Raw genomic sequence first — 25,843 nt, 5'->3', positions numbered from 1 at the left:
CGGTACTTCCTTAGCATTTTCTGAACCTTTTCCCTCCTTGTGAGAGTACCCCGCGCTTCAGAGCCTGTGTGATGGGAGGGTCTGAGAAAACTGTCCCAGAACTTTGACAGTGTTCCCCTGCCTCTGCTGGATAGCATTTGTGTCTCTCTTGCCTGTACTCTTTCATTGTTCAACAAACTGTGACCTCTGCCGTCAGCATTTTCAAATTGTAATTTTTTTAATAATTCCGCAACAAGGGCCTTCTAGTACTGCACCATTTTATTAGGCCTGTCCTGCACAGGAATAAGAGACAGAAAGTTTTCCTTGTAGCGTGGGTTTAGAAGTGTCACCAACCAATAATGACTCTCACCCAAAATTTGGACACCGCGAGGGTCACGGGAAAGGCAGCATAACATAAACTCAGACATGTGTGCCAGACTGCAAAGAGGCAAGACCTCCGTGTCCTCACCAAGAGGATGTCTGACCATGCTTTCCTCCTCATCCTCCTCCTCTTCCTCCTGCTCCCTGTCCTCAGACCATCCATGCTGAACAGATGGTATGACAGTTGTGTAGGTAGTACCGTCTATAGTGCAGGAAACTAGCTCCTGTTCTTCCTCCTCTTCCTCCTCTTCCTCATTGTCACTCAATCCACGTTAGGTTAAGATGAGGCTGGTGTGTGCAATCACCTTGTATGGTTCCTTTCTCCATCTCATCGTGCTCCGCCTGCAATGTATCCTCTTTGCTTGTGAGCAGAGAGCATTTCAGAAGACAGAGAAGCGGGATGGTGACACTAATTAAGGCGTCATCGCCGCTCACCATCTTGGTGGAGTCCTCAAAATTTTGGAGGATGGCACATATGTCTGACATCCATGTCCACTCCTGAGGTTTTTAGTGTGGAGTCTGACCTGAATACCTACGGCCTTGTTGATGCTGGTAGTCAACAACTGCCCTCTTCTGCTCACAAATCCTTCCCAATATCTGCAGTGTAGAGTTCCATTGTGTGGGGACATCGCAGATCAGTTGGTGCACTGGAAGCTGCAAACGCTGCTAAAGCACGGCAAGGGCGGCAGTACCTGTTGCTGACTTTCTAAAATGGGCACACAGGTGGTGTACTTTGACAAGCAGATACGCCAGATCTGGATACGTTTTGAGAAACCATGAGGTTAAGCACATGGGCCAGGCATTGTATGTGTGTGAGCTCGCCTCGCCTCAGAGCCATCACCAGGTTCCGGCCATTGTCACACACGACCATGCCTGGCTGTAGGGCAGCAGTGTCAGCCACAGATCTGCCTGCTCTTTCAGAGCTGTCCACAACTCTTCAGCGTTGTGCGGTTTGTCACCTAAGCATATTAGCTTCAGCACAGCCTGTTGCCGCTTGGCCGAGGCAGTGCTACAGTGTTTCCAGTTTGCGACTGATGTGGTCATTTTGGAGATGGAGGCTGAAGAGGAGGAGGAGGAGTTGCAGGAGCTGTAGAATGTGGGGGCATCCCTGATTGACCCAGGAAAGGCAATCCTAGGTGTCGGAAGGACGTGTTCTGTCCCAAGGTCTGACTGGGTCCTGGCTTCCACTATATTAACCCAGTGTGCCGTCAGCGAGATGTACCGTCCCTGCCCACAAGCACTTGTCCACGTGTCCTTGGTTAGGTGGACTTTCCCAGTAACTGCATTGTTGAGGGCACGTCTAATGTTTTTGGACACGTGCTCGTGTAATGCGGGGATGGCACACCGGGAGAAATAGTGGCGGCTTGAGATGGAGTACCGAGGGATGGCCGTCGCCATCAGGTTGCGGAAAGCTTCCATCTCCACTAGCCTAAAAGGCAACATTTTGTGCGCAAGCATTCGCGAAATGTGTGAATTTAGTAGAGTGGCTTGTAGGGCGTTAGCTGCTTATTTGCGCTTGCGTTCCAAGGACTGAGGTAGGGACAACTAAATGCTGCGCTGGGAAAAGGACATGGACATGCTTGTTGATGGTGCTAGTTGAGAGTGTTCAACGACAGGTGCAGGGCAGGAGGCATCTTGGCATGCGCCATGGACAGGGGATTGGCATGCACGCACAACAGCGAAACAAGCAGTGGTGTCACTCGCAGACACTGTTGCTGGACTCTGGGGTTTGGCCCACTTATTAGTTGGATGCTTTGCTGCTGTGTGCCTGATCATGCTCATGGTGGTCAGGCTGGTAGTTTTGCTACCCCTTCGGATACTGGCCTCGCAGGTGGTGCAAATGGCCTTTTTGGGGTTATATGCAGAGTCTTTAAAAAACAACCAGACTCAGAAATACCTAACAGTTGTACTGGCAACTTCCGTCATGTTGGCATTACGAGGAACGCTTTCCCGCCTTGTGTCTGTGGCCACTACACTGCTTCTTCCTGCCTGTTGTAGTGCTATGCCTCCCTCCCCCTGTGTGCTGCTGTCCTCGCTCTGCATATCCCCCTGCCAGGTTGGGTCAGTTACTATATCATCCACCACTTCGTCTTCCACTTCCGCACCCTGGGTCTCCTCCTGACTTTCTGGCAATTGTGCCTCATCATCATAATCATCATCCACCTCTTGCTACAGTAATTGGACTTTCCCACCATGGCCTTCATGTGACCATGGCTGCTCAAATATTTGGGCAATGCTATACACGTTCTCCTCTTGACTTGCATGAAGCTAGCCAGCCGAGAGGCCCAAATCTACAAATGGAAAAGTGAACAGCTCTTCTGAGTGTTCAAGTGTGGGATCAGTTGTCTCCGGGCACTCGACATGGTGGGAGGAAGGAGGATCAGGGTGAATATTATGCGGTCCAGACTCACGGCTACTGAGACTTGACAGTGTGGAAGACAGGGTGGTGGTGTTGGCAAAGTGACTGGATGTATTATCTGCTATCCAACCAACAATCTTTTGACACTGCTCTGTGTTCAATAGTGGTGTTCTGCGGTCCCCTAGTAATTGTGTCAGGAAGGTCAAGCGACAAGATATGGAAGTTTGTTGTAGCACAATTTCAGCTTGCCCACGGCCGCGTCCTCGGCTTTGGCCTCTGCATGCACCATCATCATCACGACCACTTCCCCGTCCCTTGGCACGCACCGTGCCCATTTTTAATGGAGGACAATATTTTCCATGTTCACGAGAAATGGCTGATTTTGGAATGCAGTTGTATGTGATACGTCTGACAGAGAACCACAATTTTGAGTAGCAGGCCTGTAATTTACTAATATTATTCTACACAGAGACCTAGTGTGAATAGCTTGACCGACACACTGCAACAGAATGGAAATGGAAGAAATGTCTGATTTTGGAACAGTCTTATAGGTGATATGTCTAACAGAGAGGCACGGTTTTAAAAGCAGGCCTGAAATTTACTAATACTATTCTTCACAGACACCTAGTGTGAATAGCTTGACCGATGCACTGCAACAGAATGGAAAAGGAGGCCAATATTTTGCATGTTGAGTATAAATTTCTGGATTTTTATCACTGAAATATGGAACAGATCTGGCTTTATTCTGCATTGAGAACAAGCAAATGGAGTAGAAAATGGTGTACTTTGGATTGCTTTTTAATCAAATAACCAGGATTAAAATAAAAAAAAAATTGCCCTGGCCCCTGATATCTGGGGCTATGTCTAAAAATATCTGTAATTATTACAGCAGCAGACAGGATGTTCAATGGACCCACTTGCGCTATATGCACTGCCGTCTGCCACATACACTGCCTGTCTGCCTAACTTCTGCCTAGCACTGATTATATGCAGCTGGATTAGTCCTCAGAAGGACTATTAGTTCAGATGGATATATATATATATATATATATATATATATATACAGTACAGACCAAAAGTTTGGACACACCGTCTCATTTAAAGATTTTTCTGTATTTTCATAACTATGAAAATTGTACATTCACACTGAAGGCATCAAAACTATGAATTAACACATGTGGAATTATATACTTAACAAAAAAGTGTGAAACAACTGAAAATATGTCTTATATTCTAGGTTCTTCAAAGTAGCCACCTTTTGCTTTGATAACTGCTTTGCGCACTCTTGGCATTCTCTTGATGAGCTTCAATAGGTAGTCACCGGAAATGGTTTTCACTTCACAGGTGTGCCCTGTCAGGTTTAAATAAATGGGATTTCTTGCCTTATAAATGGGGTTGGGACCATCAGTTGTGTTGTGCAGAAGTCTGGTGGATACACAGCTGATAGTCCTACTGAATAGACTGTTAGAATTTGTATTATGGCAAGAAAAAAGCAGCTAAGTAAAGAAAAATGAGTGGCCATCATTACTTTAAGAAATGAAGGTCAGTCAGTGCGAAAAATTGGGCAAACTTTGAAAGTGTCCCCAAGTGCAGTTGCAAAAACCATCAAGCGGTACAAAGAAACTGGCTCACATGAGGACCGCCCCAGGAAAGGAAGACCTAGAGTCACCTCTGCTTCTGAGGATAAGTTTATCCAAGTCTCCAGCCTCAGAAATCGCAGGTTAACAGCAGTTCAGATTAGAGACCAGGTCAATGCCACACAGAGTTCTAGCAGCAGACACATCTCTACAAGAACTGTTAAGAGGAGACTTTGTGCAGCAGGCCTTCATGGTAAAATAGCTGCTAGGAAACCACTGCTAAGGACAGGCAACAAGCAGAAGAGACTTGTTTGGGCTAAAGAAGACAAGGAATGGACATTAGACCTGTGGAAATCTGTGCTTTGGTCTGATGACTCCAAATTTGAGATCTTTGCTTCCAACCACCGTGCCTTTGTGCGACTCAGAAAAGTTGAACGGATGGACTCTACATGCCTGGTTCCCACCGTGAAGCATGGAGGAGGAGGTGTGATGGTGTGGGGGTGCTTTGCTGGTGACACTGTTGGGGATTTATTCAAAATTGAAGGCATACTGAACCAGCATGGCTACCACAGCATCTTGCAGCGGCATGCTATTCCATCCGGTTTGCGTTTAGTTGGACCATCATTTTTCAACAGGACAATGACCCCAAACACACCTCCAGGCTGTGTAAGGGCTATTTGTCCAAGTAGGAGAGTGATGGGGTGCTACGCCAGATGACCTGGCCTCCACAGTCACCAGACCTGAACCCAATCGAGATGGTTTGGGGTGAACTGGACCGCAGAGTGAAGGCAAAAGGGCCAACAAGTGCTAAGCATCTCTGGGAACTCCTTCAAGATTGTTGGAAGACCATTTCCGGTGACTACCTCTTGAAGCTCATCAAGAGAATGCCAAGAGTGTGCAAAGCAGTCATTAAAGCAAAAGGTGGCTACTTTGAAGAACCTAGAATATAAGACATATTTTTAGTTGTTTCACACTTTTTTGTTAAGTATATAATTCCACATGTGTTAATTCATAGTTTTGATGCCTTCAGTGTGAATGTACAATTTTCATAGTTATGAAAATACAGAAAAATCTTTAAATGAGAAGGTGTGTCCAAACTTTTGGTCTGTACTGTATATATATATATATGTTGTGAAATATCTATACTAACAGGACGTTCAATGGACCCTCTTGTGCTGTATCATGCACTGCAGTCTGCCACATACAGTGCCTGCCTAACTCCTGCTATCACCACTGAATATATGCACCTGGATTAGTCCTCAGAAAGACTGCTAGTTCAGTTGGATTATATATATATGTTGTGGAATACCTATACTAACTATAAAGAAGCAAATCTCTTCGTGATGCAGCAGCATCTCTCACTACTCTGCCTTATATAGACCTGATGACGCTGTGCGGCCAGCCAATCACTGTAATGCCACCAACCAACATGGCTATGGCATTACAGTGCATGGCAGGCAATCCCTGCATGTTCATTTGCTCTCTAAAGAGTGCCAAACATGCAGGGAGGGGACTCGAGTTCCCGCCTGAGCAACCTGGAAATACTCGCCGAGTGCCGAGATTGTTGAGCGCCGTGATGCTCGGGCGAGTACCAAGCAGTGGCGAGCACATTCGCTGATCACTACATAAGTCACGCCTAGCTCAAGAATGTCGGCCTGAGGGGACACTACCTCCTCATCCCAAACATGGACACAGAAGGGAAACCCATCAAAATCTGGGTGTGATGATACTTCTTTAGGGCCGACCCATTCCTTTTTCGAGCAACCAAGCCCTGTTCCCTTCCCCCACAGGTCCCAAAACAAATTAAAGTTCCAGCCTAAGATAATGGGGTCCAATAAGTCCTGGACGATGCCTACCTTGTGGAACTCAGTACCTTGAGCCATTTCAATGTCCACTCTGGCCACTGGATAGTCTTTAGTATCCTCATGAATGCAGCAGAAGCCAACCTTCTTCCTTGGGTGCAGCTGGAAAGGAAGTGTGGCCCTCATAAGAGTCACCAAACTCCCTGAGTCTAGCAGACCAGTCACTGGCCAACCTTTTACTTTTATAGGACAAGGTTGTGGCCCCTCACTGGTAGGACAGATCACACTCAAGGTCAAATACGCATAGTATGTACAGCGGCGTCCCAGGCTACAGTCCATTTGCTCGGAGGTCCGGGGACAACGGGCAGCTATATTGCCTGGGCTATGATATTTCCAGCATATAATCTCACCAGCAGGAATCTTCAGCATTACCTTCCCCGCCCGTTTGGACCTTGGATGCCCCATGCCCTTTTGGGACTCCACCCCCAGTATGGAGTGGATCGCTTTGCCAAGGAACCCTTGACCCCCTGATATCTCTCGACCAATCCAACCAGTTCCTCGGCATTCCGGGGATCACCGCCGGCAACCCAAGTCTATATTGGCCTCGAAAGCGACTGCACGAATCGGTCCATCATCACTTGCTCTACCATCTTCACAGTGGTAGAGCACTCTGGCTACAATCATTTTTGGACCATGTGCCGGAGGTCAAATATTTGGGAGTGAGGGGTTTATCACAGTGATACACCCAGCGGTGGACTCGCTGCGCTCTCACAGTCATCATTACCCCAAAGTTTTTAGCTTGCCATATTCCTTGGCATCTTGCAAGGTCAAGTCATAGTAGGCCTTCTGGGGCTCCCCCATCAAGTGTGGCACCAGCACCTCTTCCCATTGCTCTAGCAGAAGTTTCTCAATCTCGGCATCCCTTTCAAAAATGGTCAAAACTGCCTCAATGTCATCATCTAGGGTCATTTTCTGCAGGGCTCTCCTTATCGCCTTCTGGATGGAAAAATTGTCCACCGACCTTGGAGTCGGAACTGTCTCCATGCCACAAACCTCCTCTGTGAGCAAATCAATCTACTGCTGCTTTTGTTGGTGCTAGTCCTGTTGCTGCTGCTGGAGCTAGAGCTGCTGCTGTTGCTGAAGCTGCTACATAAGCAGCTTACTTGTCTCCTGTTGCACCAGCTGTTGCTGCTGTAGCTGTTCCTGATGCTGCTGCTTGGCTTGCATCATATGTTTAGTCAGGTCCTCCATTTTGTCTGACGTTGCTTGCTGGCTTATGGCCGCTTTCATCAAGGACATGCAGTACCTCTGTGGCATTCACACGTGTTCACTGGGAATGCTGCACACACTTCTAACATCAATTGTGGGAATGCTACTCACTAGGGTGCGTCTGGAAGCAAAATAGGAAGAGTTTCCATTTAAAAGTACATGCTGGTTTGCTTCATAAACTAGCCTTAAGCAAAGGAAAAAATAAACAGCCTTCTGTGTAGGTAAAACAAAGTAAACAGTTCTTTGACAAAGTCTTGTGAGAGCCATTCCTGGTCACACATGCTGAATAGCATCCAATATACTGGCTTAGTCTGGAAATAACACACAGGATGCCTTCTTCCTCCACACACAGATCATGTGTCAAACAATGGACTTCATCTTAACAGGTTAATCACACCCAGAGGTGCGGTATGTGGCCAGCCAGACCCATCCATCTCTCAGTCTGCCCATTAAACCAGGCCCAGATGCACCAAACAATCTTCTTAGTGCTATGTGCGCTAGAGCAATACTCCAGGATTACATCACAGATAACAACCATCTCGTGATACATACCTCCCATCAGCTATGTGTCCGGTAGCTGCCTTACACTTTGTAAATGGGAGCTGTGGGCCCATCATATTGTGTATAGGATTGCCGTGGGGTATCATACTGTGTATAACAGTGCTGTGGGCCCATTATACTGTGTATATGGGAGCTGTGGGTGCATTATACCTTGTATGGGAGAGCTGTGGGCCCATCATACTGTGTACAAGGGGGCTTTGTGCCCTCATACTGTGTATAGGTGAGCTGTGGGCCCTCCATACTGTGTATAGGGTAGCTGTGGGGGTATCAGACTGTATATAGCGGAACTGTGAGCCCATCATACTGTGTATGGGGGTTGTGTGTGCCCATTATATTGTGTACAGGGGAGCTGTGGGCCCACCATACTGTGTATAAGGGAGCTGTGGGCCCATCATACTGTGTATAGGAGAGCTGCAGGCCCAACATACTGTTTATAGGGGAGCTCTGAACCCACCATACTGTGTATAGAGGAGATGTAGTTCCATCATACTGTGTATAGAGGAGCTGTATATTAGGGGACTTAGGTGACATTATTAAATGTTAAGTTGGCATTTAAGAAGCATTATTGGTATAGATGCACTCACAGTATTGTGACAGTCAAAAATGCACAGGGGGCATTATTACTTTCTAGGAGCAAAATTTGGGTACTGTTTTCTAGGGCAATTGCAAAGGGCATTAATATCTAGTGTTGAGCCACCCCCATAGTGTTCGAGTTCGGTTCGTCGAACACCCGTATGTTCGCCGAACTGTTCGTCGAACACCTTCAAACACCGTTAAAACCAATGGCAGGCAAACAAAAACACATAGAAACACATAGAAAACACATAGAAAACACTTCAAAGGTGTCCAAAAGCTGACAAACTGCTCAGAAGACACAACTAACACATGGAAAAGTGACAAGTACATATGGTCATGCGAAAAGAAAAGAGGTGGAGGAGTAAAAGGAGGGGGAGACACAGATATAGGCATGTCATGCCCTTCTAAAACCAAAAAAGTGCGAAGCCGACACGGCCAGTCTGTTCCTGCCCGTGCGACCTCCGTGTCACTGGGTTTGTGCCAGAGCCGCGGTGGACCCTGACGGCCAGCCCCCCTCTCCCAATACTGGTGCCTGTCTGCTGGTGGGTCGAGCGAGCCCCCTGCGTTGGAGGCAGGTCTATTCTTTTTAATTTAAATTGTCTCTCTAATTTGAATGAGTACACTTTAAATCCTTTTACAAGGATCTATTGGAGGGCAAGTCTCATGCCAGCAGCCATGGTAATTCCAGCTCCAGTACCGTCCACTAAAGCTGCTGCAGTTAAAAAGCTTTTATAAGGATCGAGCTTGGCGGTCCACCGTAAGGCGTCCTACCGCCAGTCCCAGCCCCTTGCCTTGGGGTGCCTCCCCGATGCTCTTCACTGAGTGTCCCGGGGGCCCGAACCATTTCCTTTGAAAAAATTAAGTGTCCAAACTACAGGTGTTGTAGCTTGGTTAACAGCTGGGTTAATCCGCTGACTAGCAGACACTGCTACTAGGCCCAAAGTATTGCTTGGGCTAGATGCAGTTAAAAATTTGTAATTAGATACTCTCGTTGGATGCTGAGAAAGCATTCCATAGAGTCTCCTGGCACGCCATATATTATTCTCTTAAAAAGCTTGGGGTAGGGGACCCTTTAATAGCCAAAATCATGGCCCTGTATCGCAATCCGTCAGCTAGGCTGAAGATAAATGGAACATTATCATCACCTTTCATAATCACCAATAGGACAAGGCAGGGATGTCCTCTGTCCCCTCTCTTATACATCCTAGTGATGGAGCACTGCTCTCATCAATTCACGATAACCCCAATATTAGGGGGATTGAGGTGGGAGGCACCGAGTACAAGTGCTCTGCATTTGCTGATAATGTCCTAGTATATATCACTCAACCACATATATCCATCACTGCTGTTATGGCTGAAATAGATCACTTTGGTACATGGTCAAATTTTAAAATCAATGCAGCGAAGTCTGAGGCCCTCGATGTCTCCCTCCCCAAATCCATACAGGATTCCATCAAGTCCAACTTTCCCTTTGCCTGGCCCTCACAGGGTATCAAATACTTAGGAATTCGTATTCATAGAGACCTCTCCCGTCTTTTTTATCTTAATTTGGGGCCCTTTATTGAACAACTCCATAGAGATCTTACTTCTTGGCCGGTGAAGGATTTATCCTGGTTCGGCAGAATAAATATTCTAAAAATGAACGTCCTACCTAAACTCTTATACCTCTTCCAAACCATTCCCGTGGTAATTCCCTCAAATTTTTGGATAAGACTACGCAGTAGCTTTTGCAGATTTATCTGGGCAAGTGGGCGTCCACGCATTCGGGGGGACGTTCTGATCAGACACAAACAAAAGGGGGGCCTTAGCCTTCCGGATTGTAGAAGGTATTACATGGCAGCAGTACACGCTAGAATCCTGGACTTCTTCCATCATTCGGAGGGGAAATTGTGGGTCAGAATAGCTCAATCCATTTGTCCTAAAGCTCTTACCACTCTCCCATGGTGCACCCATTTAATTGTCCCCTCTCTTGGCCTCATGTCATATAGTACTTATGCCACTGCTTTGGCTTTGAGATCCCCAAAAAAAAAGCTTATCCTCAATCGACCCCCAGGGCCCCTTGCTCCCGATTTCAGATAATCCAGATTTCCCACCAGGACTATCTGCAAATAGATTTCTCGGTTCAAATAAATCCCATCCGATATTATTTTCTCATGTCATCTCCAATACTTCGCTGCTCCTCCTCAATGACTTGTTACAGGGATGAACCACTTCCCCGAAGGCTAATTTTGAATATAGCCAGTTACAACACTTCTATTCAACTGTGAAGAAGCGCACACATCTTCATAGAGATCTCACAAACTTTGAAAAATTGAGCCTATTATTGTCACCCCCTACACACTCCATCTCCCTACTGTATAATCTCCTCATTGCCCAGGTAACTGACAATAGGCCAGGATTCTGCGGTGCATGGGAAAGGGAACTGGGGAAGTCCTTCTCTGACTCACAATGGGATAAATGTTTCTTCCTAACACATAAAACCTCAATAGGGTCCAAAGCTCAGGAAACCTCCTTCAAAATTATCTCTAGATGGTACCGGGTACCAGCAGTCCTTCATGGTATCCAGTGGTCTCAGATAGATGTTGGAGATGTGGGGAGGGGGAAGGGACAATGTCACACATATGGTGGGCATGCCCTATAATAAATGCATTTTGGGCAAAGGTGGTTTCCATGATTGAGAAAATAACTGGTTTGATTATCCCTAATACGCCAGAAGCCCTCCTTTTATCAATGTTACCAATAAGTAAACGTAGTTATAAAAGGTCATCAATAGGCTACCTAATACAGGCGGCTAAGAATGTCATTCCACGACACTGGAAAAGCAGAGACCCACCCACTGTGGAGGAATGGTTTGCGGAGATCTCCTCCTTAATAGGATGGAGCATCTGATTGCCATCTCACGGCTGATGTTGTTAGATACTGTGTGATTTGGAGGGATTGGATTGATTTGCAAAACTCTGATGCCTATCATCTAGCCCCCAACTAAATTTATCCGTGATGTCGGCACAACAATGATCATAATCTCACTCTATTGATTTGTGGTCTGCCATGGTCCGCTCCCTCTCTCTCTATCTTTCATATGGAAAAATACATGCTTGATCTGGATATTGATGGAAAACCCTCCCTGTACCCCCCAATGTACTGTCGGTATGCATAGATTTATAGTTATACTACCCCTTTTACTATGTATATTGTATTTTCTTGTACTTTTTCAACACAAAAATAAAAAAAACTTGAATTTGAAAAAAAAAATTGTAATTAGATCTACAGGTGGTGGCTACTCCGCTGACTAGCAGACACTGAAGCTTTGGAGCAGACCTCTGATTCCCAGGCTATAGTATGAGTAAACAGCTCTTCAAACTCAACCATCTGTGTTACCCCAAGCCATAGTGTATGTAGTTTCTTACGGTTAAAAGGGGGGGAAAGAGACCCGACCCATCCTGGAATTGACGATGGCAACGTCATGTAAAACACAGCAAGGGGACTCCAAAAAGAGTCTCCATTTTTTCCCAAAATTGTGGCACAGACACCACTTAAGTGGCATCAATTGTCCCAGAGTTGCTTAAAATGGTTGGTGAGGTGATTTTCCAAAATCCTCAATCTTTTAGTCTCCCCAGAATGACAGAGGTGGGGCAGATGGTGGTTGTCCGCTAGGCCGCATTGTAGCACAGTGAGCTTCACACTGCAACTTATGCTTCATATCCGTGTGACGGTTCATGCATGAAATACTCAAACTATGGATTTTTTGGCCTCTACTTAGCTTTTGGTGACAAATGTTGCAGATAACACGAGTTGGGTCATCCTTATCGAACTGAAAAAATGCACAGGCTATGCAAGGTTTAGAGCCCATGCCACTCTGCTACTAGCAATACTATCAAATGATTGGCTGGGTTAGATGCAGAGCGTCTGGGCTTGGTTGGGGGTCCCCACAGTCTGCCTAGGCTAGATGCAGTTAAAAATTATTATTAGATACACAGGTGGTGCAGCTTGCTTCGCAGCTGGGCTAATACGCCCAAAGTATTGGTAGACTCTATACTAAATAAGGAAGGATTCACTGACTGTGGTGTCCCCTCCGTGGGCCGTGGCGATTGGTGGAGATTTGGTGGATGATTATAGGAGAAAGCTCCTTAATAGAGAAAGTTGGTGGATTTATAGTTTAAATACATGTGTACCAGCAGGTTTAAACATCAGACATGATTTGATGTATCATTATGAATGATCATTTATAGATTATTATTATATATATGTTCCTTTTTTCTTCTTTTCTTTTTCTTTTGGATTATTTACATTTATATGCCTTGTTTATATACTATACGATTTTAACATGCTATGTGTGTTTAAATTTCTGATTAACTCAGCCTTGAACAGGTGCATAGCAGGACATGACATATAAATACCACTTCCTTGCTGTTTTTTTGCTATGCAATGATTAAGAACCTTTAGTTCAAAACGCGTTTGCTGTTCTTCTCCAAGGTGGACTTTTAAAATATTTTTTGCATGACCCAATAAAAAGTGGATTTTAGAAGATTTGTTCAGCTGGATCTTCCTGGTTCCTCATGTTCGTCTGGTAGCACTCCTGGCTCCGTGCTGTTGATCTTCTAGGTGGGTGAGCTGATTTTTTCCTTTCTTTTTCTGCCATGTGGCGATTGGTCATCCACTTTCGCTGCCCCTTACTCAACGAATTCACAAACATCTCCCGTCGGTTTGGAGTCCCATTATGCCCAACCAAAAACATAGGCCAAACAACTAAAAAAAATCGTTCTTAGGCATCGAAATCGACACCACAGCAAGGTTGTTCTGCCTCCCATGGGAAAAAATACAAAAACATTACACCTGATCTAGGTTTTTTGTGCAGTATGGAAAGTAACACTACAGCAGATGCAAGTATTAATAGGTCTCCTCATGTTTGCGAGCCGGGTGATGCCAGTCGGAAGGGTTTTTTCTCTTCATTTATCGCCCGCAACAAAAGGGGCATCTAAACCGAGTCATACAATCAGAATCAGCAGGCAGCTACGGGAGGACTTAGAGGTGTGGAAAACCTTCTTATAATCATTCAATGGTCACACGTTATTTATGTCAGCAGAACAGTCCAACATTCAACTAAGATTATTCACCGGGGCGGCAGAATCAGGTGGATATATAGCGATACTAAATAACCAATGGTGCACAAGCTTATGGCCTCCGTATTGGGCAGAACAAGTGCTGACAAAAAAACAGACAGTCCTTTAACTGTTTCCAATAGTGGTAGCAATAGAAATATGGGACGCGCGCCTGGCTAACAAAAATATACTCTTCATAACAAAAATCACCAGCCTAGCGCACTTGATTAATAATATGGCATCATCGTCTCTCCCAGTGCTAGGCCTACTACGCCGGCTAGCATTCCTGTGCCTAAAACACAATGTATTGGTCCGCGCTAGCCACGATGCTGAGGGGTCTAACGCTGCTGCTAACGCTTTATCACAATTCAATTGGCAGATTTTCACAGAGCTCCTCCCCAACGCCCACCCATCGGGCAACAGTTTCCCAGCCTCCCTACGGAATCTAGTGAAGTGTTGATGCCATTAATCAGAGCGTCAGTTGCCCCATCGATGTGGCAAGCATACGGTAAGGCATGGGAACAGTGGACACGACTAGTAGCAGGCAGACGGGTTGACCAATGTGAACAAGCCAGATTACAAGTCACCATAGAATTTCTCCACCAGCTAATGATGAGGGGCATATCAGGGGCGTCAGCGCAGCGGTGGCTGACCGGAGTAGCATTTCACTTCCAACTACTGAATTGGGGAGATGTGATAAAGAGATTCATCATCAGTAGTGTTGAGCATTCCGATACTGAAATATTGGGTATCGGCCGATATTCGCGGTATCGGAATTCCGATACTTAATTCCGATACTTTTACAATATCGAATACCGGAATCGGAAGTTCCCATAATGCCTGCGCTCTGCAGTGTCTCTGAAGTATGACAAGCTGGATGGCAGCGCTCAGCTGAGATCCAGCCTGTCATCAGAGTGCCATCCCAGCGTGGGAGAATTCTCTTGATCGTTTAAAAGCCCGCGGGCGGTAAAAAGCCGCCGGCTTTTAAACAATCACACAGCCCCATACTGCTTCCCCGCAGCCTCCCACCCCGATCCTCCGCTCCCCTCGCCACCTCCCATCCCGATCGTAAGTTAGGACCGGGCGGGGAGCGCAGCACCAAGGAGCGGGGAGCGAAGAACCCGGGGGGGGAAGCCGGCAGTGAAAAGACTTCACCGCCGGCTTTCCCGTTCTGTGCTGCGCTTTCCCGCTGGTTATTTCAAATGAACAGCTGAGGTATCAGGTGATGCCGATCAGCTGTTCATTTGAAGTAGCCTCGGTGCCCTCAGAGGGTTCATGTGAGTTCATGCTTGACTGCATTGCATGAACTCACATGAACTTTCCCACGGCCGCACAGGTCAGCCTCACCTCCCAGACCGGTCATGATTGGTGTGTGTGGGTATCTGTGCGGGTGTGCGTGGTGTGTGGGGTGTCTGTGCGGTGTCTGTGCGGTGTCTGCGGGTGTGTGCGGTGTCTGTGCGGTGTCTGCGGGTGTGTGCGGTGTCTGTGCGATGTCTGCGAGTGTGTGCGGTGTCTGTGCGATGTCTGCGGGTGTGTGCGGTGTCTGTGCGATGTCTGGGGGTGTGTGCGTGCAGGCAGACATAGGCCGATGTGACACTACTACTCCCATCGGCCTATGTCTGTCCCCCGTCCACTCGTGCCAGCAGGATCAGCTCGATGGGAGCAGTAGTTCCCATCAGCCTGATCCTGCTATTTAAATTGCCCTACTGTGTCCCCAATAAATTTTAAATACATGTCATTGGTGGCCAGTGGTTACCTACAATAAATTACTTCATACATTACCTGTCCCCGCCGATCGCCACCTAAAATAAAGTAAAAAATAAAAAACTACACCTATACTCACCTAGACACCTAATTCCCCGAAGCCATCGATCTCCTGTAATAAAATATAAAATAATAAACCACAACCTTATCCTTACCCCTCCGTAGTAGTCCACGAGTGTCCCACAATGATCTCCAGTTTAGAGCAGCCACATAGAATGTGACCGCTCTGAACCGCTGCCGCCGCTAGAATGATGGGGCCGTAAAGCAGCCCCGTCATTGCATAAGCAGGTTCGCCGGAGTTCAGGCAGCGCTGCTCCGGTCAGCTCCTTTACGGCCCTGCTGTATCGTGAGAAATTCCCACGGTACAGCAGTGCCGTAAAGGAGGTCTCCGGAGCTGCGCTGCCTGAATGCACTCCGGTGACCTCAGTCAGTGGCTCCCGCTGCCGGGAGCGGACGTGTTCCCGGCAGTGTGAGCTTACAGCAGCCATGCACAGCTGTCACCATCTCAAGATGTGACAGCTGTGCATGGGAGAACAGCGCAGGAACGTGGACAGGTAACTATTTTTTTTTAGTAAACTAAGAATTAAATAAAATGGTGTGTTTTATTTCAAATAAATTATTTTTTTCTGGGTGTAGTGTGTGTTTTCTTTTTAACACTTTGTAGATTAGAAATGGGGGTGTCTTATAGACGCCCATCATTACTAACCTGGGCTTCATGGCAGCTGGCGCTGACATGAACCCCAGCCCCATTACCCCCTGCCACCGCACCAGGGCAGCATGGAAGAGCGAGGCTAAGTGCCAGAATTGGCGCATCCTATGGATGCGCCATTTCTGGGGCGGCTGACGGCTGGTGTTTCTAGCCTGGGAGGGGGCCAATATTCATGGTACCCTTCCTGGGCTATTAATATCAGCCCCCAGCTGTCTGCCTAGCCTTTGCTAGCTATTAAAATAGGGGGAACCCCATGTCATTTTTCTGGGGGGGTCCCCCATTTTAATAGCTAGTAAAGGCTAGGTATTCAGCTGGGGGCTGATATTAGTAGTCTGGGAAGCTCTGTGGGTATTACCCCCTTCCCAGGCTTCAAACATCTGCCCCAGCCGTCTGCTTAACCTCCGCTAGAGACTAAAATTATGGGGCATCCGACGCCAATTTTTTTTTTAAATAAATCCTTTATTTTAACACTAAATGACATTTGAGGAGTTAATAAAGATGCAGTCCCTAAATTATTATTTATTTTTTAATTAATTTTTCCCAAAAATTTTGACGTGGGCTTTGCCATATTTTTGTATGCCAGCCAGGTACAGCATCCAGCTTCTATGAACGCGCCATTTTCTGGGGTGGCTGCGGACTGCAATTTGCAGTGGGGGGGAGGCCCAGAAAGCTTAGGTCTCCCTGCGCTGCAGATTCCATCCCCCAGCTGCCTAGTTGTACCTGGCTGGACACAAAAATAGGGAGAAGCCCCACTTATTTTTTTTTTTAATTATTTCATGAAATATTTTTTTTAAAAAAGGGCTTCCCGATATTGTTGTGTCCGGCCAGGTACAAATAGGCAGCTGGTGGTTGGGGGCAGCCCGTTCCTGCCTGCTGTACCTGGCTGGACACAAATATAGTGCGAAGCCCCACGTCAATTTTTTTTTCATTATTTCAGGAATAATTAAAAAAAAATTGACGTGGGGCTTCGCACTATATTTGTGTCCAGCCAGGTACAGCAGGCAGGAACGGGCTGCCCCCAACCACCAGCTGCCTATTTGTACCTGGCCGGACACAACAATATAGGGAAGCCCTTTTTTTCTTAATTATTTCATGAATTTCATGAAATAATTAAAAAAAAAAATACGTGGAGCTTCGCCCTATTTTTGTGTCCAGCCAGGTACAACTACGCAGCTGGGGGCTGGAATCCGCAGCGCAGGGAGTCCCAAGCTTTCTGGGCCCCACCCGCTGCAAATTGCAGTCCGCAGCCGCCCCGGAAAATGGCGCGTTCATAGAAGCGCCATCTTCTGGCGCTGTACCCAACTCATCCAGGGCCCTGGTGCGGTGGCTCACTGGGTAATAAAGGGGTTAAGGCCAGCTTGGCATTATCAGCTGGCCCTAAGCCCGAAATTCATGGGGTCACGCCAATATTAGACATGACCACCATGAATTTCTAGTAAAATATTTTAAAAAAACACAACACCCAGAATAAAGTCCTTTAATTGAAATAAACACACAATTCTTTATTGTTCTAAATTAAACCATACCTACCATCACGCCCATTCCAGCAGAAGCCAACGATCTCCTGCAATAAAAGAAAAATAATAAACCAACCTCATCCTTACCTTTCCATGGTTCCCACGATGGCTCCAGCTCTGCTACATCGAGATGACAGGCTGGACCGCAGCAGAACGCTGCCATCCAGCCTGTCATCCCGCAGACACTGAGAAGCGCAGGCATGCTTGCACTCCTCAGTGTCTCTCTGTGACATCATCCAGATGAGCCGAGTTCATGTCCAATGAACTCAGCTCACCTCATGCACGTCACTGACAGCGTGGGAGAATTCTCACGCTGAAGTGCTGAGTGCAGGAGAATTTTCCCACGCTGTCAGTGACGTGCATGAGGTGAGGTCATGTCCAATGAACTCGGCTCACCTCATGCACGTCACTGACAGCGTGGGAAAATTCTCCTGCACTCAGCGCTTCAGCGTGAGAATTCTCCCACACTGTCAGTGACGTGCATGAGGTGAGCTGAGTTCATTGGACATGACCTCACCTCATGCACGTCACTGACAGCGTGGGAAAATTCTCACGCTGAAGCGCTGAGTGCAGGAGAATTCTCCCACGCTGTCAGTGACGTGCATGAGGTGAGCCGAGTTCATTGGACATGAACTCGGCTCATCTGGATGCCGTCACAGAGAGACACTGAGGAGCGCAAGCATGCCTGCGCTTCTCAGTGTCTGCGGGATGACAGGCTGGATGGCAGCGTTCTGCTGCGGTCCAGCCTGTCATCTCGATGTAGCAGAGCTGGAGCCATCGTGGGAACCATGGAAAGGTAAGGATGAGGTTGCTTTATTATTTTTCTTTTATTGCAGGAGATCGTTGGCTTCAGTTGGAATGGGCGTGATGGTAAGTATGGTTTAATTTAGAACAATAAAGAATTGTGTGTTTATTTCAATTAAAGGACTTTATTCTGGGTGTTTGTGTTTTTTTTTTTAACTTTGACTATGGGGTTAGTAATGGGGGTGTCTTATAGACGCCTCTCCATTACTAACCTGGGCTTGATGTCAGCTGGCATTATAAGCTGACATCAACCCCAACCCTATTACCCCACTGCCACCGCTACAGGGCAGTGGGAAGAACGAGGCTAAGTGCCAGAGATGGCGCATCCTGTGGATGCGCCATTTCTGGGGCGGTTGACGGCTGGTGTTTCTAGCCTGGGAGGGGGCCAATATTCATGGCACCCTTCCTGGGCTATTAATATCAGCCCCCAGCTGTCTGCCTAGCCTTTGCTAGCTATTAAATTAGGGGGAACCCCACGTCATTTTTTTGGGGGGGTCCCCCATTTTAATAGCTAGTAAAGGCTAAGTATTCCGCTGGGGGCTGATATTAGCAGCCTGGGAAGCTCTGTGGGTATTACCCCCTTCCCAGGCTTCAAACATCTGCCCCAGCCGTCTGCTTAACCTCCGCTAGAGACTAAAATTAAGGGGAACCCCACGCCAATTTTTTTTTAAATAAATCCTTTATTTTAACACTAAATGACAAGTACAGTAGCCAACACTGTCACTGTACTTCATATATATGTGACTGACATGTTTCTATCTATCTAATCTATGTGTGAAGCTCTATTCTGTCTGTTATAAATTGTCGGGTACCGCTGCTGAATTGCCGGCCGGCTTTTTTAAAGAGACGGTGCACGAAAACACTAATATTTTTTTTAATAAATCCTTTGCACTAAATGACAAGTACATTAAGCAACACTGTCACTGTACTTCATATATATGTGACTGACATGTTTCTATCTAGCTTATCTATGTGTGAAGCTCTATTCTTTCTGTTGTAAATTGTCGGGTACCGGTGTATGCGCTGATGAATTGCCGGCTTTTCGCATAATACATTCTACATTATTCTTAGTTGTTTTACTTCATGTAGAATTAACCTACAAGGAAAGAAAGGGTTTATTTTCATTCCGATATTTCTGTCCCATTGACTTGCATTGGTTTCCGGTATCCGATACTTTTTGAGTATCGGTCCGATCCAATCCGATACGATATTTCCTGATATCGGAAGGTATCGCTCAACACTAATCATCAGACAATCCATAAAAGGGTGGAAAATGGGTCAGGAGTGTAGACGTCCCGTGTCACTAAAACTGATTTCTAACATCATATCCCTAACACCATTAACATGATACTCACAATTCGAAGCAACACTACTGTCTACTGTATTTGCGATCGCCTTCTTCGGGGCGCTATGCATAAGCGAATTAGTCCCTCAATCCAAAATTAACACCAGTGGAGGCTTATTACACCAGGACGTAGTCATAGCCAATAATGCAATACGTCTACGCATACGCAAATCGAAAACGGTTCCAGCGGGCAGGGCACTTGGGTACTTCTACAACCCACAAATGGTACGCTGAGTCGGGTAACAATAGTAAAAACATATATAACCATCAGATCACAAAGTAATTTCTTCCTATCACACATTGATGGAACGCCATTATCAAGATACCAGTTCCAAGCTATATTGAATAAATGCATAACATCGGCAGGGAACCACCCCAAAGATTACGGGACACACTCATTCCGCATAGGCGCGGCCACGGAAGCAGCAAGAGCAGGACTGTCACAAACGGAAGTTCAGAGGATAGGGAGATGGCGATCCACGTGTTTGGCGACATACATAAGACCGGACTTGTTATCCTTACGTGGTTTGTTTCTTTTACAGGTGACGCTAAGCCAACAGTGTGGGTGATAGGCCACTCGTATATATATATTGGGCAGAAAAAAGGGCGAAAGTCCGCCCAGGCGGGAGGAAATTAGAGTTTCATAACACATATTTCAACTGGAGAGGTATTAGAGGCCTGCAATGGCCACAGGTACTAATGGAGGTAATCAAGGTAGGGAGAGAGGCAAGAGGTCCGGTCATCTTAGTTATACAGGCCGGGGAAAATGACCTACGTTATCACAAGAGCGCATAACTAATGGCAATAATGAAACTAGACACTGAGTGCTTCAGAGAATTTTTCACAAAAATAGTCAGAGATTGTGCCGAGCGCGGTATGGCAAGGTGCCCGAGACATCACGGCCATCTAACGGACAAGGCGGCTAATAAATATTTGGATGCCAAAATTTATAAGATACAGAGTCGGACAAGTGGAAGGAGATAAAGCAGGCCTCATACGGCCCGACTGTGTTCACTTAACGGACATTGGACTGGACATATTCATGTCAGGACTCCAGGACGGAGTGGAACAAGCGTTAAGAGTGATGGATGGGGGTCAGAGTCCTGCATACGAGTACGCAGGATCCTCCGTGGCCTGGAAATAGAAAGGACATGTTGGAGAGTTACACTTGTTGGCCAATTTGCCGTTGTGGAGACTGGAGACACAGGGCATGCTGCAACAAGCTGAATTATTTTAGAAGTAAAATGCCTTTCTAAAGTAATGAGTACAAACAGTTAATAAAGCTGTGACCGATCCTCACCCATCCAGTTGTAAGAGTTACATGATTGTATTGTCAATGAAAGGGGGGCGGTAGGGGGCTGAGCGTCTGGGTTTGGTTGGGGGTCACCACAGTCTGCCTAGGCTAGATGCAGTTAAAAATCATTATTAGATACACAGGCAGTGCAGCTTGCTTCGCAGCTGGGTTACTACGCTGACTATCAGACACTGAAGCTTTGGAGCAGACCTCTGAGTAAACAGCTCTTCAGACTCAACCATCTGTGTTACCCCAAGACATGGTGTATGTAGTTTCTTATGGTTAAAAAGGGGGGGGGGAGACCCAACCCACCTGTAATTGACAATGCCAACGTCACGTAAAACACAGCAAAGGGACTCCAAAAAGAGTCTCCATTTTTTCCCAAAATTTGGGGCACACACACCACTTAAGTGGTATCAATTGCCCCAGAGTTGCTTAAAACGGTTGGTGAGGTGATTTTAACAAATTTTCAAGCTTTTACTCTCCCCAGGATGACACAGGGGTAGAAAAGTCCTTGCGGATCCATGATTTGTTCATCTTTATGAACGTGAGTCTGTCTACATTGTCAGTGGACAGCAGCGTGCGCTTATCTGTCAGCACACCACCAGCAGCGCTGAACACACGTTCAGAGAGAACAAAAATTATTATTAATTTGAAAGCTGGTGGAGCTTAGTATAGATGGCCTAATAGAATGAGTACCACACACTGCTACTATGCCCAAAATTATTTTCCAGACAAGAAGCAGCTAAAAATTATTATTAATTTGAAAGCTGGTGGAGCTTAGTATAGATGGCCTAATAGAATGAGTACCACACACTGCTACAGGCCCAAAATTATTTTCCGGGCTAGATGCAGCTAAAAATTATTATTAATTTGAAAGCTTAAAATGGTTGGTGAGGTGATTTTAACAAATCCTCAAGCTTTTACTCTCCCCAGGATGACACAGGGGTAGAAAAGTCCTTGCGGATCCATGATTTGTTCATCTTTATGAACGTGAGTCTGTCTACATTGTCAGTGGACAGCCGCGTGCGCTTATCTGTCAGCACACCACCAGCAGCGCTAAACACACGTTCAGAGAGAACCCTGGCTGCTGGGCATGACAAGATCTCCAAGGCGTGAGTGGCGAGCTCCGTCCATTTATCCAGATTGAAAGCCCAAAAAGAGCAAGGGTCCAGTGACACAGTCAAGGCTTCGATGTTCACTTGGAGATACTCCTGTACCATCGTCTCTAGGCATTGACTATGTGTCTGACTTCTTGTCTCCTGTGGGCTTGCAAAGGATGGGCTAAAAATGTGGTGAAAAGATTTCGCAAAATTGCTGTTACCAGCAGATACTGTGTTTCTGTTACGGTTTGAGTACTGAAGACTCGACAGTCCCACGGTTGGCAAGTTAGAACTGTGAGATTCACTACGTGCACCACTGGTGTTTTGTGGAAAAGCACATGTAAGATTCTGCAACGGTCTCTGCTGATACTCCTGCATGCGTGAATCCCTTTCTATGGCAGGAATTATTTCGGCAAATTTACTTTTGTACCAGGGATCTAAGAGTGTGGCTACCCAGTAGTCAGGATTATTTCGAATTCTGACAATTCGAGGGTCATGTTGCAGGTAGTGCAGCAAGAAGGCACTCATGTGTCTTGCGCATCCAGGAGCACCAAGTCCCTGTTGTGTTGGTGGCGAGGTAAGAATCATGCTTCCTTCCTCTGCCCTCTCCCCCCAACCTCGCACAACAGAAATGTGATCAAGGTCTCCCTCATCTGATGAGTCTTCCATGCCCATCGCCAGTTCGTCCTCCACTTCTTCCTGGGCTCCTGCACCTTCCTCACTAGTTTGGCTGCTATCATGTGCCCTGGTTAATCCCTCTCCCCCCACCCTCCCATGCCTGCCGCCTTGGTGCTGCCGACCGTCTGGACCTTGCAGATGTTAGCCCTTACGCGTACAACTCCTCCTCCTCTACTTCCTCCACCTCCTCTTGTCCCACCACCTGACTCCGAATTCTGTTTAACATGTGCTCCAGCATGTAAATCACCGGAATAGTCATGCTGATAATGGCATCGTCAGCACTAAACATCTTCGTCGCCATTTCAAAACTGTGCAAAAGGGTGCATAGGTCCCTGATCTGAGACCACTCCTCCAGCGTGATTTGCCCCACCTCTGGATCTCGTTGGCCCAGTCTATAAGTCAGAACGTATTGCACCAGGGCTTGTCGGTGCTGCCACAGTCGCTGCAACATGTGCAGAGTTGAATTCCACCGTGTTGGCACATCGCATTTTAGCCGGTGGAGTGGCAGGCCCAACGACTTCTGTAGAGATGTAAGTCGCTGAGCTGGGGGATGCAAACGGTGGAAGTGAGCACACAGCGACTGTGCCCTCTGCAGAAGGCCATCTAGTCCGGGATAGTGGGCTAAAAATTGCTGGACAACCAGGTTCAACACGTGAGCCATACAAGGCACGTGTGTGACATTGCCCCGGCGAAGGGCCGCACTCAGGTTTGCAGCATTGTCGCACACGGCCTTCCCTGGTTGCAGGTCCAGTGGAGACAACCATTCATGAAACTGGTTCTCCAGAGCTGACCACAACTCCTCAGCTGTGTGACTCACATTTCCCAGACATTTCAAAGTAAAAACCGCCTGATAACGTTGAGCCCTGCTGCCAGCATAGTAAGGAGGTGTGCAGGATCCCTTCTGCGCAGTTAGAAAGTGGGTGGCATGACCAGACAGGCTTTGGGTGCAGGTGAAGGACCGAGAGGAGGTTGAGGAGGCAGAAGCAGTGGAGGAACTTCGAGATAAAGAGGATTGACGCACAACTCGTGGGGACGGCAAGACTTGGACAGCAGCCCCTTGTACTGCTGTCACTATAGTTAACCAGTGCCCAGTCAGCGACATGTAACGCCCCTGTCCATGCCTACTCGTGCAAGTGTCTGTGGTGAAATGCACCCTGTCACACACAGAGTTTCTCAAAGAAGCGGTGATGTTGTGTGCGACATGCTAGTGGAGCGCAGGCACACCTTTCTTTGAGAAGTAGTGCCGACTGGGCATCTGGTACTGGGGCATTGCGACGGACATATGGTCTCGAAAATCCTCTGTGTCCACCAGGCGGAAAGGCAGCATTTCTGTAGCCAAGAGCTTGCAGATGGTGAAATTCAACCTCTTAGCTTTCTCATGGCTAGGAGGAAATGGTCTTTTACTTGTCCACATCTGAGGGACAGAGGGCTGGCTGTTGTGCTTAGACGGGGTTGAGTAGGGTGTCCCCGGCAAACTGACGGTCTGTGAGGAAGATGCAGGCATAAAAGTTAGGTTGCCTTGATCCAAAGGTGGTGCTCAATTTCGGAGAGCGCTCAACACCAGCTGGTGTTTCCACTTCCAAATGAAATGATGACCTGCCAATCACACTGGCTGTTGCGGGTAAAGAGGTGGCAGGTCTGCGTCTCAAAACAGGTGTGACTGCTGTCCCCCCAGTCACAGAGGATGAAGAGGCCGCGGATGCACAAGATGGGGCAGACGGTGGATGGCCCAGCCAGCTAGGCAGCATTGTAGCACAGTGAGCTTCCCACTGCAACTTATGCTTCATATCCATGTGACGGTTCATGCATGAAGTACTCAAACTATGGATTTTTTGGCCTCTACTTAGCTTTTGGTGACAAATGTTACAGATAACACGAGTTGGGTCATCCTTATCGATCTGAAAAAATGCCCAGGCTATGCAAGGCTTAGAGCCCATGCGACCTGAAGAGCCACCACGACTTGTGGTCAGAGGCAGAGTTGTGTTTGAGGATGCAGTTGTTGACGTGCTTCCAGTACTACGTCTCTGTCCAGGAAGGCGCAACCTGACCTCGTCGTCACTAGCATCCTCCTCCACCTCCTCTGCTGACCTCATCGACTGGCTGACTGTGGGTTGACAGTAAGTGGGATCTGCAACCTCGTCATCATCACCCAGTGTGTTCTTACACCCGTCGTCCTCAGAGCCAACCTCTTCCTGCCCTGACAAAAAACTCAAGTTGTCGCTCCAATCAGGTATTTGAGTCTCATCATCGTCTTCCTCATTGTCTCCACCAACAGGAGTTACAGTTTGGGAACGAGGGTCTACATTATGCTCAGAACCTTCTTCATCTGGTCCTGGATCCGACTCATAAAGATTCTGGGCATCAGTGCAGATCATTTCCTCGTCTGGATTCACAGAAGCTCTGGAGCCGACCTCTGATTCCCAGGCTATAGTATGAGTAAACAGCTCTGCAGACTCAACCATCTGTTCTACCCCATACTCAGACGGGCAGCTGGAGACTTGGGAGCTGTGAGGAAGCAAGTGCGATTGGGGTGACACCTCTGAGGACTGGAGTATTTGTGCTGTTGAAGTTGGTGTGAGGAAGCAAGTGCGATTGGGGTGACACCTCTGAGGACTGGAGTATTTGTGCTGTTGAAGTTGGGGTGGAGGAGAGCCCACTTAAAGGAGCACTTGATATCCGTTGAAGCACCTGCTGTTTTTGTGCCTCATCTGGAATTTGTAGCGATGGGCGTGGCCGTAAGAAAGGGATCGTATCACATTGTCCACTAAAAGAAGTAGACATCTTAGTTTGGCTGGAAAATGGTCTTTCTTCTGCAGATGTTACTGTTGCTTTAACACCTACCCCACGGACACAACCTTTTTTTCCCTTCCCAACACGCCTATTCCCCTTTCCACCAGCAGCAGGCCTTTTGCCACTCATATTGGTGGTTAACTAATTGACAACTCTGGAGTTGTTTGCACAAATAACGATGGATGGAAACCGAGCAGAGCTGAGTGGCCAAATTGTGGTACTAGCCCAAAAGGATT

This window comes from Phyllobates terribilis, unplaced genomic scaffold (assembly GCF_046119375.1).
Source record: "Phyllobates terribilis strain yellow unplaced genomic scaffold, ASM4611937v1 Scaffold_2__4_contigs__length_985480577, whole genome shotgun sequence".
In the NCBI taxonomy this organism is placed as follows: Eukaryota; Metazoa; Chordata; class Amphibia; order Anura; family Dendrobatidae; genus Phyllobates; species Phyllobates terribilis.
Note: the sequence above shows the minus strand (reverse complement) of the source record.